General features: G+C 37.0%; 1 protein-coding gene across 5 annotated transcripts in view; it reads left to right on the top strand.

The window, feature by feature from the left end:
* The window catches only part of LINGO2 (leucine rich repeat and Ig domain containing 2), a 478,753-nt gene that overhangs the window by 385,153 nt on the left and 80,901 nt on the right, over positions 1-12,699 (top strand). The gene's annotated exons all lie outside the window — the stretch shown is intronic.

The raw sequence follows: 12,699 nt of genomic DNA, 5'->3' as shown, positions 1-12,699 counted from the left end.
GAAAAATTATGCAGAGACAGCTGAGATGCCAGTACTTGGAATTTTGGCCATATATATTTTTAACATTTATTATATATATCTTTAACATTTACTGCTAGCCAAAAGTCAGAAAAGAGGTCAGAAGGTTGTGTGTCAGAAAACAGATCTTACTAATATATTTTCTCTCTTCTCATTTAGTAAATTGAAATTACACTTGTTTTCTCATGTAATAATTTGAAAGAATTTATATCAATTCTCTATTTAACAGTTTTGTTTTTCAATTAACATATTAATTGCTCACTAATCAGTGAGAGTATTCTCATTTCTACCCTTCAAATCCATATTTTTCTTATGCATGTTCTTCTTTATGTACAGAGAGCTTTAATGTCATCTTGGAACATTTTTATTTATTGCACATCAATATTTCATTTTAGCTATCAAACTTACAATCCACTGATTCCCCCTGCCCCCATTCCCCCCACAATGATTAGATTATTTTGGCAATATCCAACAGGGAATGGACAATAACTCTTAAAATCAAATAGGTATTAAAAATATATGAAATAGGTATTTCAAATGTATGAGGACTTAAGATTACAGTTTGTTTATGTTTCTTCATGCTAAAATGTTTGACAGCTCAGAACACACCTGAAAAAAAAGAAAGTGAAAATTAATTTTGCAACTGAACAGACATTAATGAAAAATGTTCTAATACCATTCCTATTGCTTTGCAGTCTGTGGCAGTTTTCCTATTTTCCCCTACAATGGCAAATATGGACCTAATGCTACAGTAGAGCCAAACCAGCTTTCCTGATGGTCATCTCACTTTAAGCTTGTCTCTCTTCTGCCAGCCTTATATCTTGTATCTAAAGTTCTGCTAACTTCAAGGTGTCTTAAGAATTACCTTTATAATGATAGAAATACAATAACTTCTTCAGGAGTAGATAGTTACTCTAGCCCAGGATCTATCCTGGGTAAAGGCACTGTGTGAATTGGTAACAATTGTTTTTTTCTTCCCCTACCTCCAGTTCAGTCTGGTGTGCAAAGGAATGGGGTAAGTTATCTCCCTTGTCCTCCTTTAACGTACTATGGCATAGCTTATTTCCTTCCTGTGCCCAAGGGCAGCTACTCTTAAGAAACAAGGCTCCACCTTTACCCACTTCTGAGTTTAGGCTGTCTTCAGCCACCTCCATCTGTCACAGGACATTAGGCAGGCATTCCAACTCTTCTGTCATGTCCAAAACTTAAGTAGCATTTGTAAACAAAGTTTAAAAACATTTGTAACTGGGATGGGCAAAAAGTTTAAATAAGAGTGGTTTAATTAAACAACAGCTGTGATATTAACCTGGATAGCTAAGATTTATGAAAATCTCACTTCAGCACTATTTTGCTAGACTGGGATCACATCTAGGGCTAGTTGATGAGTACAAGGATTTTCACAAGAGAACATTTACTGCAAATGAAGGAATAAGTGTGTTGGCAATTAGAGACTTTGGGGGTATATAAAAGATCAGCCCCTGAAATTGAATTTAGATGTGACTGTTCTATTTTCTGTGATTGATCAGGCTTGTACAATGCCTCCGCTTTTCATTAATGTCAATGGCTAGACCCATGGGCTCTGCCACTTCAGCAGAGGGAAGGCCACATGAATTCTGCTTTCATTCTCCTTTTCTTATTTCCCTGGGGTTCAAGGGTCAGCAATCAAAGTGCACATCAACCAGCCAAAACTGAAACTTTTTCTGCCTCACTGAACAGACTCTGAAAAAGACCTGGTTGCATGGGTCATATATATTGCCATTTTCCATTGCTATTTATCTCACAAATAGAAGAAAAAACAACACCTGCATTAGTCCTGGAATCCTGTATGAAATTATTTCTCATGTCAGTGCAGACAAGTATCTGTATTTTATGTTTATCCTATAACAAGTTATGGTTGCCATTGTGAATGAATCATTCAAACACAGATAAATATTCTTTAGACAGACTGAAAGAGCTAGCTTACTTCAAGGGTGATCTTCATTTATGGAACAGACTGTGAGTCATTTGTTTCCCCACAAGCAAAAGTATTATCATGCTTACTGGACCATTGAAGATCTCTCAGAATGTATAGCTAGAATTTCTCTTGGGTTTTATGAAAGCTTTAATCATGACAGTACCTTAAAAACAAAACAAGCAAAAAACCCAACAAAAACAAAACAAAAAAACCCCAAACAAACAAAATTAAAAAACTAAACAATAGTAACAAAAATAACAGTGAAAAAGTAGAAGTTGACTGGTAAGCAAGGAAATATCCTTGTTGAAGTTTATGGAAGACAATTTTTTTTCTCATCTAAGGCACTTGAAATGTAAATAATATATGACTATCTTTAACGTGTCCAATCTAAATCATTCTATGATTCGGTGACTTTTTCTGACACAACATGGAATCTTCTTCTAAGGAAATTTGTTCTACAATATCACTGTTAAGAAACGAACAACTCATTTAGGAACCACATGATATGTGGTTGAGTGAAACTGAGCAAAGGGAAATGACATATTATGAGCACCGGAAAGGGAACATAATGAAGTGATACATCCCATTTATCATTTCTCATGTTTTTTTCTAGACCCCTTCTCTCCAACAACAGCTTCTCATTCTATGTTAGTCCTCAAGCTACTAATGAAAGCTGGCAGCTGTCCTGCTAGCTACCTGAGTCTTTCATTAACCAGTTGGACAGTGTTGATGAAACCAGCAGCTATTAACACCTGCATGGTGTGCTGCCCAAAAATATTTTAAAAATAATCTCCAACACCAATTATCAGCTGAATGTTGTAGTTTATTTATATACATACACACACAGGCACACAAACTTGACAGATTTTTTTTTTAATTTTTATTTTTACTTAGCAGAAAAGTAAGTAGATGGTTCAGTATGCACTTGTATAAAAGCTGTAATTTGTAGAAGGTTGGGCTAAAGTTGTATTAAAAGAGAGAACACTGGCAAACTGTGTGCATGAAGTAGTTTCTTTTTGCTCTCACTGCTGTGGTTGATGTTTTATTCAGATCATCTCTAAAGACACTTAGTTAATTAGCTGAAGGAAGCAACAAAAAAATTTAAGTTAGGTCAGGTAATGAGTTCTGTAGTTTCAGTTGGCTTCCCTGGGTGATTTAACAGAACAGCATTATGTTTTCTCTTGGCCTTGGAAATCCTCAGGCTTAACTCCTAAACTTTCGCTTGAGCACTCACAATATCTGCTATCTAACTGATAAATTAAAAATGACAGGGGATGAGAAATGGAGAATAAATTGGCTATTCCAAGTTCAGCACTAAAGGACAGTAGCTTGGATGATTCACCTTCAAGGACCAAAGGCAGAAATAGCCTTTGAAAGCCGAGTGCTCTCCCTGAAGGTATCTACCAGCCAGTATGAATTTAAAGGATATACCATCCCAGGCTTGATTTCCACTGAACCATGAGGGTCAGTGCCAAGCAGTTGGAAAGGGACTCCTGCCAGCAGGAGTCCATCAGGCAGCTGGCAGAGGTGGAGTAGTGCAGGCAAAAGCACTGCTTGGGTCATTATGGACACGCAGCGTGCAGACATATGTCAGGGCTGCCAATCAAACCATGGATGTTACACTGTACCTAAAAATAAATTAACTGTATTTTCAGCAATAAGGCAACAAAGAGTTCCTTAGTTTATTTTCTTTAATGCATGTTACGTACAAAAAATGCAAAAAAAAAGAAATATTATTAGTTTATGTTCAAACCATTAACCCAGTTTGTTGCAGTGTTTTAAATCCCAAAGAAATTTTACCTAGTCTCTCCTTTTGCTGATCAGTAAAAAATCTCATATACCCTGCTGCTGCAGTTGTTTATGCTGTTTTTATTTTTAGCTTTTTTCTGGACTTCAGGGCTTGTCTCCTTTTTCCAATATTGAAAATTACTTAATATCTCCATTTGAATATGGCATAATTTCCTATCTCTCTAGCGACTATGAAATCAAAAATATTGAAACAAAGCAATGCCTTCATCAATTTGTTGGGAGAAATGCAGGAATAAAGTAGTTTATTTTTCCTGTAAGTATGAATAGAGAAAAGGTTACGACCAAAAAAAGGAATGATCAGAGAGAGAAAATATTTTGCAGCAAGAATATATTTTGCAGAGTGGAACTTTTATATTGCTCTTCAGTCAGGACTTGCATTATTTATTTAGTCATATGAAATTTATCTCAGAAAAAAATAAATTGGAAAGTGGATTTTCCAGACAACAGACATTATCATTGTCATAAATTGCATTGGTTTCATTGTGGCCATTTCGAATTTAGAATTTTTTTTTTTTTTTTGTGGTTTTGGTTTTTGGTTTGTTTTGGGGTGTTGGGGGCTTTTTGTTTGTTTGTTTGTTTGTTTGTGAGGTCTTTTCCTTTTTTATTTTTGGAGAGTTTTTTCGGGTTTTTTGTGTGAAATAAAAGAGAAATATATTCTCCATGTGGGGATGTGTAATTGTTGACAATCAAGGCAGTATTAGAGGTTGTAAATACCCTGAAGAATGCTGGACTACTGCATCAGCTAAAAGCTGTGTTGATCAGATACAAGATGCAGTCTAGCAGTAAAGGAATGATGTTCAACACAGATTTATTCATTCATATCTAGTTGCATTTGCAGTGTACTCTGAAATGTAACATCACTTGCAGTGTTAAAGGTGTTTTTGTTATGTTAGATAGCTCTGTACAACACAGGAATGGTAGTACTTCATATCTCTGCTGGATTTCTTAAAATCAGAATTTCTTTGGCCTTTCCCAGTTCATAGGAACTCTCAACTTAGTGAGCAGTGTGCCCTGGCAGCCAGGAATGCTATCCATGTCCTGGGGTGCATCAAAACTGGGCAAGGGAGGGGATTGTCTCACTCTGCTCTGCACTCACCTTGAGACTTGTGAGCAATTTTGGGGTCCACAATACAAGGATATTAAGCTGTTAAAGAGCATTCAAGGAAGGGCAATGAAGATGGTGAAGGGCCCTGAGAGGAAGTCATATGAGGAGCAGCTGAGGTCACTTGGTCTGTTCAGCCTGGAGGAGACTGAGGGGAGACCTCACTGCAGTTATAAATTCCTCGTGAGGGGATGAGGAGGGGCAGGCACTGATCTCTTCCTTGTGGTGACAGTCACAGGACCTGAGGAAATGGTCTGAAGTTGTGTCAGAGGAGGTTTAGGTTGGATATCAGGAAAAGAGACTTCCCCCCAGAGGGTGGTTGGACACTGGAAGTGTTTCCCCAGGGAGGTGGTCACAGCACTAAGCCTGACTTCAAAAAGTTTTTGGGCAATATTCTTAGACACATGGTGCTATTCTTCAGGCTGTCCTGTTCAGGAACAGGAACTGGACTTTAATGATCCTGATGGGTCCCTTCTAATTCAGGATATTCTCCTTTTTATGATACCATTAAATACCCAGTGGAAACACCTATGAATGAAAAGCCATAGTTAGGACTGACACTGATGAATGACTATTCTGCCTGTGTCACTTTCTTCCATTTAAAATATATTTATAAGTATAGAATCAATAAGGTTGTAAAAGACTTCTAAGATCAACTTCAACTCTTGGGTAGAAATGTGTGTGTGCACGTCTATATGTATACATATATATATACATTCAATATATATAAATATATTTATAGTATAAGTACTTATATGTGTGGCTGTAAATATCATGTTGGCTGCAACCATTCTGCTACCATCTTTTTTCCTAGTTTTTGTATAAAAACCCTGTACTGAGTCATCTGGAAGGGAAAGGTGATGGGTTTTTTTGTTTTTACTTCTACCTTGGGTGGCTGACTACACATTAATTTCAAACGGCATTCCACCAAATTTCATCCATAACCAAAGCATTGCAGAATGCTCCACTTGAGTACAAATCATGAGGAAGAGCTACTTAAGTGTGCATTAAATCCTTTGTCAAGTGATTCAGAGCATTATTTTTGGGTAGCAGGCCCAGGTTTTGGGGACTACCCTACTGTGAGAAGCTGCCAAAAACTGTGTGGGCTCCAAGATCAAGACCTTGCCAATCAGAGATGGTAGTAATGCCTCTGTGATGTCATACACAAGAGGTTAAAAAAATATGCTGATGTAATTGGGGTCAGAGAAGAGCAGGGTGAAAACATGTGAGAGGAAGAGCTCTGCAGACACCAAGGTCAGTGGAGGAGGAGGGGCAGGAGATGCTCTAGGCACCAGAACAGATTCCCCTGCAACCCCTGTTCCAGGCTATGGTGAAGCAGGATGTGCCTCTGCAGCCCATGGAGGCTCATGGTGGAGCAGAGATCCACCCGCAGCCCAAGAAGGAGATCTGCTGGAGCAGGTGGATGCCTTAGAGGAGGCTGTGAACCCATGGGAAGCCTGTGCTGGAGCAGGGTCCTGATAGGGATCTGTGGGCCCATAGAGAGAGGGGCGCGCACTGGAGCAGGTTTCCTGCTAGGACTTGTGACTCCCTATGGGACCCTCCCTGAGCATCCTGTCCTTAAAATACTGCACCTCATGGAAGAGTGACCCATGTTGGAGCAGTTCATGGAGAACTGTCTCCTGTGGGAGAAACCCCACACTGGAGCAGGGGAAGTCCTGCTCTCCCTGAGCAGCAGCAGAAACTTTTGTGTGATGAACTGACCATAACCCCTACTATCTGTCTCCCTGCACTACTGGAGCAAGAGGTAGAGACTGTGAAGGAGGGAGGGATGGGGGGAAAGTGGTATTAAGATTAATTTTACTTCTCATTATCCTGCCCTGATTTTGTTGGTAATAACTTTGGTTAAAATTCGCAGGCTGAGTCTGTGTTGCCAGTGATGGTAATCAGCAAGTTATCTCTCCTGGTCCTTATCTCAACCCACGACCATTTTGCTATATTTTTCATCTCCTATCCAGTTGTGGAAGGGAATGAGAGAGTGGCTTTAGCAGATACCTGGCATCCACCCATGTTGAAATCACCACAATATCAACAGCTGTGCAAACTGGAATTGTATGACACTGGAATGTGTCATATTAGGGATACATCTCTATTCTTTTAGCATCAACTTTGAGAACTGTTCACATGAGGTGTTTTGAAAAATAGAGTGTGGGCCAAATTCACCCAAAGCAATTTTTTTTTTTTTCAGAACAACCAATTACATGTCTCTTAAGAAGTGTTTTATAATTATTTCACCAATAATTAACATTTTCTGCATTTCAAAATATACCTTAGAGATAGAAAATGGAGGTATGATTCCTTCAAATTGTGCTGAACTATTTTGTTTAACTGGTGACATATGGGAACCATTAATACTTACTATCTGAAATATAGAACAAGGGAAAATTCCAGAAACATTAATCTTGCCTCTGCTTTACCTAAGACACCCTTGTCTCAATGGATAGACTAATTTGATTTACGTGGGGCTCTTCCTTTAAAATCTCTTCAAAAGGACAACAACAGTACTAGTGTCACCTTGGATTTCTTTTATCATGCACCTAAAATTTTCTTGTAAGAGTGATCAGTATCATTATTCTTGTCATCCAGATTGGAAACAGAGGTCCAGAGAAGTAAAAAATACTTGGGTGTAATTTAATCAGCAGATTAAATAATCAGCAGTGATAACGCAAGGCAGTGTGTATGATCTGCAGACTTGAACTTGACCACACCACCTTTCAGCATATTTACCAAACCTCTCCAATAATGCTTAGCACCCTGAGTGTACATTTGTTTCCCATTTAGTCAGCCTTCCTTCTACCTGTGCATTGGAGGACCTAGGCCATGAGGGAAAAAGGTCATTGTTTACTCTTTGGGGTGGAAACTGCCTACTTCTTTGATTTCTTATGGAGAAAAAATTAGTTTTTCTATTCAAAGAGAATGTATGTGGCTAAAATAATTAATAATAAGTAATAAATATTTATAGCTATAATGAATTATGTGATGCATAATTGAGTATGTGTGTACTGTATAATACATAATACAACTCTGTATTGTAGTTATCTATAATATATAATTTATATTATACAATTATAATTATACTTAATTATAGTCATTCTGGTAATAGCTCCCCCTCAGTCTATGTACTTTGACTACTCTAGTCAATTATTCAACCATTTAATCATTGTTGTGTACTCAATATCATTTTAATACATTTTAAGGACAATCAAATTTGTGATTTTGCATTTGAGAGTCACTTCTCAAGGACCAAAAGTTTCACCCTTCCTACCATCGGTGGAACTGTTCTGAGGGAACACAGTATCTATGGATTTGAAAGCCACCTGACAACCCATACTTCATCTCATGTTATTCCCTCCTAATATCAATGGCACAGCACATACCATACAATTCTCAGAGTGAGAAGACCAAGGACCTTTGTAAGCTTTTCAAATTTAGGAAATTTCCAGGAGAGACATGGTGGCATGTAAGTTTCCTAACATAAATACTTTTAAACTGATTCAACAAGTTTAAACTGAGATTAAAGTGCGCAAGTTCCAAGAAACTATGAGAAACTGCACACTGTTTTGCTTGATTTTCTGTAAATGTCCTAAGTCCATAAGATGTTCTGTTTTAAAATTTTATAATGATTGAAAAAAAAAAAAAAACCAAATAGGTGGAGGCATCTGCCTTTAGACAGTTGCTGTATAGTGTTATTTGTCTACAAACAACAACTGAGAATTTTTCAGACTCTTGTGCTTAGTACAGAGAGGACAAAATAGTCAAGCAAAACTAGCAAGCTCAGGCAAGAAGTCATCAGTCTCAGCACTCTGATATTTGAAGGCTCTCTTGGCACCAAGAGAAAACATGCTGAAGTCAAACACTGCTTTTATGAGTAGAATTTAAACTCCCTCAGACCAACATAGATGATTTTTTGCTGTGCTTTTCAGTTTTAGCAGATAAGACCCTTTCTGATTGACAGGATTTCATTCACTAGAGGACCTAATAGGGCTGTTGCTTGTCCAGTGATAAATTAAGTGGTTATTGATTTTTTTTTTTCATGTCTTATAGAGTAGAGATTAAATTAGTATATATGAAAACCAGTTATCCCTTTCCTTCAATTATATTTACAGCACATTCTGTTGCCTCCAGTGTTGTTTTAAAATAGTCTTCTCTCTGACAAAAGCTGCTCTAAACCTGGCTAAAAATGGAAACACAAAAACAGGGAGGGATGAATTGCAATCATTAGGGTTTCTCTTGACATCTTTAGAAGGATGTTCATTCCTTATTCTTTAAGAATTTTTCTTGAATTTTTATACAAGAATTAGCTTTCTCATTATACCTGTGTAATCCTGAGAAAAACTGAACTAGCTTCAAATCTTACTTTCTGACATTTTATTTACACTGATATCGATAGGATCTATGTATGTTCAGTACAATTCAGAATCAGTTTCTTCATCCCTGTGATGAAACGGTGCTCTGCTGACTTCTGCATTTTCTACACTGCAAACTATTTCTGTGCAAAAACTGCTGTTGCAAGTGAATTTGTTGAGGGTTTTTCGCACAGCAGTCTGGATCTGATATTTATGAGTTTCTTTCTGTTTCTCTGTTCCCAGTTTCCTATGGTACTGGGTCATGATATAGAAATTGAGTATCAATTTCCCTGGAAACAATAAGCATATGAGATGTTACTTAACTTCAGAAGGTGGGGGCTATAGAAGAGGTGGCTTCTATCCTTTCTAGACTTCTAAATGGAAGCTGGGGATGAAGTTACTATGGTAGATACCAGTATAACTTAAGGACATACAAATTGGTATGACAGACACTGTGACTTGGTCATATGAACCACTTCCAGATAGCTGGACTCCCAAGCCCTTCAACCCTGGCAGTGCTTTGGTTTCAGCTAACAGAACAAAAACTGCCACATCCCTTCTTTTTAAAGAGAATTGTGGGATTGAAAGAATATCCTGCTTTTTGGTGTGTTTTGTGATTTTTTTTATATAGACAATAAAAATATTTGTTCTGACATCCTGGTAGGATGGAACTAAACTGAAGTTTAGTCCTTTTTTGAATGCTTGTTTGTTCGTTCTTTCTCTTTATTCATCTTAGAAATCAAATAAAGAGAATATTTTCCTGTAAACATTTTTATAGTTTATCTTGCGCAGTTGGATGGTGTCAGTAATATCAAAAATAAATTATGAGGAGGAGAGGACTTCCCTGGTAAGCAAACATTCAAAGGCTTCATAGGAGAGTTTGCAAGCAATCTGCATCTGAGAAATTGTCCTATATCTCATTACCCCAAGGATGATGGATAGAGCCCCTACCACAGTAAGTATCATTCTGCTTCTGCACTCACTGAAGTAAAGCATTGAGAAGAATTAATTGGAAGTGCAGAATGTTCTTTACATTTTTCACAGCATGGAGAAATGCAGGTTACCAAAAGCCAGCACTGACAATGACTTTGAACAAGGCTGCATGACAGAAGGGATAAAGAAGCTCTGTCAGGGACTCTCAAACCCCCCCCCCCAACTCATTTCATCTGAAGGCAGGGTAATATTGGACCAAATCTGCCAAATCAGCTGCCGCTTTACAAACAATTTTTTTTCTACTATGCTTTCTAGAAGTGAGGGTATACCAGAAGATTACCTTTTGTGTGAACTACACACTGCTGCAGCAATTGTATATTGCATGATTTCTAAACTTACATCAATTTATGAGATGTTCTCAACTAACCTGAGAATCATTTTGACCACCTTATATTTTCTACCTTAAAATCTCTCAGAATATCACCTTAATGCCATTTTTGTAACACTGCTTAATTTGCCCTCTCAGACAGATTTAAGTTTCTTTGTATGTACACACATCATTGTTATGATTCAGAGCATAGATAGCAAATAACAATGTGACTCAGCTCTGAATTGTCTAGGTCCATCTCAAATAGATTCTGGTTGTGCCCCTGGCTCTTCACTTGTCTCTCTGTTACCAATGACAGTGAAATCTTGCCTGCATTAATTTCATAGCAGCAATCCCTGCAGTGACACTTACGGGAGAGTCCAACAGAACCAGATTCCTAGTTAAGACTTCAGTGCCCAAAACAGCAATTGGGTATCCAAAATTGTTTGCTTCCTGTTATATAAGAAGAATGCAACCCAAATATAACTTCTTCAGAACATGTAATGACTTGGGACTGGGAAAAAGTAATTATTCCTACAAGTTATTCCTGAAGATAGGAGAGGATTTTATACTGTACATGTATCCCATATAAACTTACCATAGAAATATATGTTCATATTTCTTTGATCTTTCATTATTATCATTATTGGAAAGCAATTTGTTATGAAAACTGATTGATGCTGTTCCAAAATTGCATCATTCCTCTGAGTTGCTAAGTTGGATGTGCAAATCAACCTCAGTGTTAGTGATGAGTAAATTTTAATCCTGGCACCCTTCTCCTGAAGTGTATTGTCTGAAGTACCTTTGGCTTAGATTTTGTAATTGAGTCATTAGAATACCCTCTGTCTCAAACTGAAACACACAAACAAAAGGGAAGGCCTTAAAACAGAAGACTAAGTTGTTGTATGAAGGAAATTGAAGCCTGGACATGAGGTAAAAAAGTTAACAAGACAGATGAGTGGTGACTTGATTAATTCTAATATAAACAATCATGTTGTACTCCTTTGCTCTGGAAGGATTTTCCTACTTTTTCTGGTTTTGCTGCTGTGTCAGAGGAGGCAGCATAGACAAACTCTTACTCATTCTTTCAGAAATGGCACACCACCATATTTGCAAGTACAGAAGTGTCTGTTTAGGCCAGACATTTGCAAGGTTCATCATGATGACAAGTTTCATCAACTTGTGGTGATCTTTCAGACAGAAGATGGACAAGGCATAGATTGTTGTTGTTTGTGGAATGTTTTTTTCTTTTAGAAAAATATAATGTAAAAACTTTTGGACCTTAGCTAGATAAATATACTCCTAACATCTAACAATGATTTGATTTGTAGATATTTTACATGGTTACGCTAAGCTTCTTTTAAGTCTGTATTTCAAAATAACATAAATTTTTTTCATTTAAAAATTTAAATTTTTTGCCAATTTTAGTAGAATGTGAATGATTTGAATGCCATTCCCTCATAATTTTTTTCCCATTTTTCACAGCAAACTGGTTTTTTGCTATTTTTAATATTTTGTTTCCTTTAGCCAAGATGGATTCCACTTTTCTTGACAATGACAATAAGTGAAAGAGCTGCATAAAAATTACTTGGGCCTATAAGCATCATTTAGAATAATGACACCATTTAAAGGTGGCAATTGCATGATGTTTGAATGTAGGATACAAATCTTCTCTTCAAAATCCTTTTGATATTTTGACAGTCGAATTTAAATGAGATAGGGAATGTGTGCACAGTTATACACTCCCTTGTTTGCCTTATCATATCACCATGGTGGGAGGAAAAAAGAAATTTAAAAAATAAATTACCAAAACTTCTGCTCTAAAACTTTTAATATTTTAACATACTAAAGCTTATACAGTAGGAATGAAGGAAATTAACTAGTTCATGCATTTTTTGGTGTCAGTTATTGAAGTGCTGTACAGGTAGCTTCTATTTCATGGTGAAATGGTATATTCCTATTTCTTTCTGGTTTAAGTTGTGTGCTTGGAGGTTCAGATACAGAAAAAAAGAGCAATTATGTGAAAAAAAAACTAACATGAAACCATCACTTTCATATTCCTCATACCTTTTCTTTTGCATGGCATTTAGTTAATTGCTCAGTTAGATAGCCATGAATAGGTTGATCACATGTGTACTTAGTGTTCTGATTT

This window comes from Passer domesticus, chromosome Z (genome assembly GCF_036417665.1).
Source record: "Passer domesticus isolate bPasDom1 chromosome Z, bPasDom1.hap1, whole genome shotgun sequence".
NCBI classification, from domain to species: domain Eukaryota; kingdom Metazoa; phylum Chordata; class Aves; order Passeriformes; family Passeridae; genus Passer; species Passer domesticus.
Note: the sequence above shows the minus strand (reverse complement) of the source record. Positions and strands in the feature narration are given on the sequence as shown.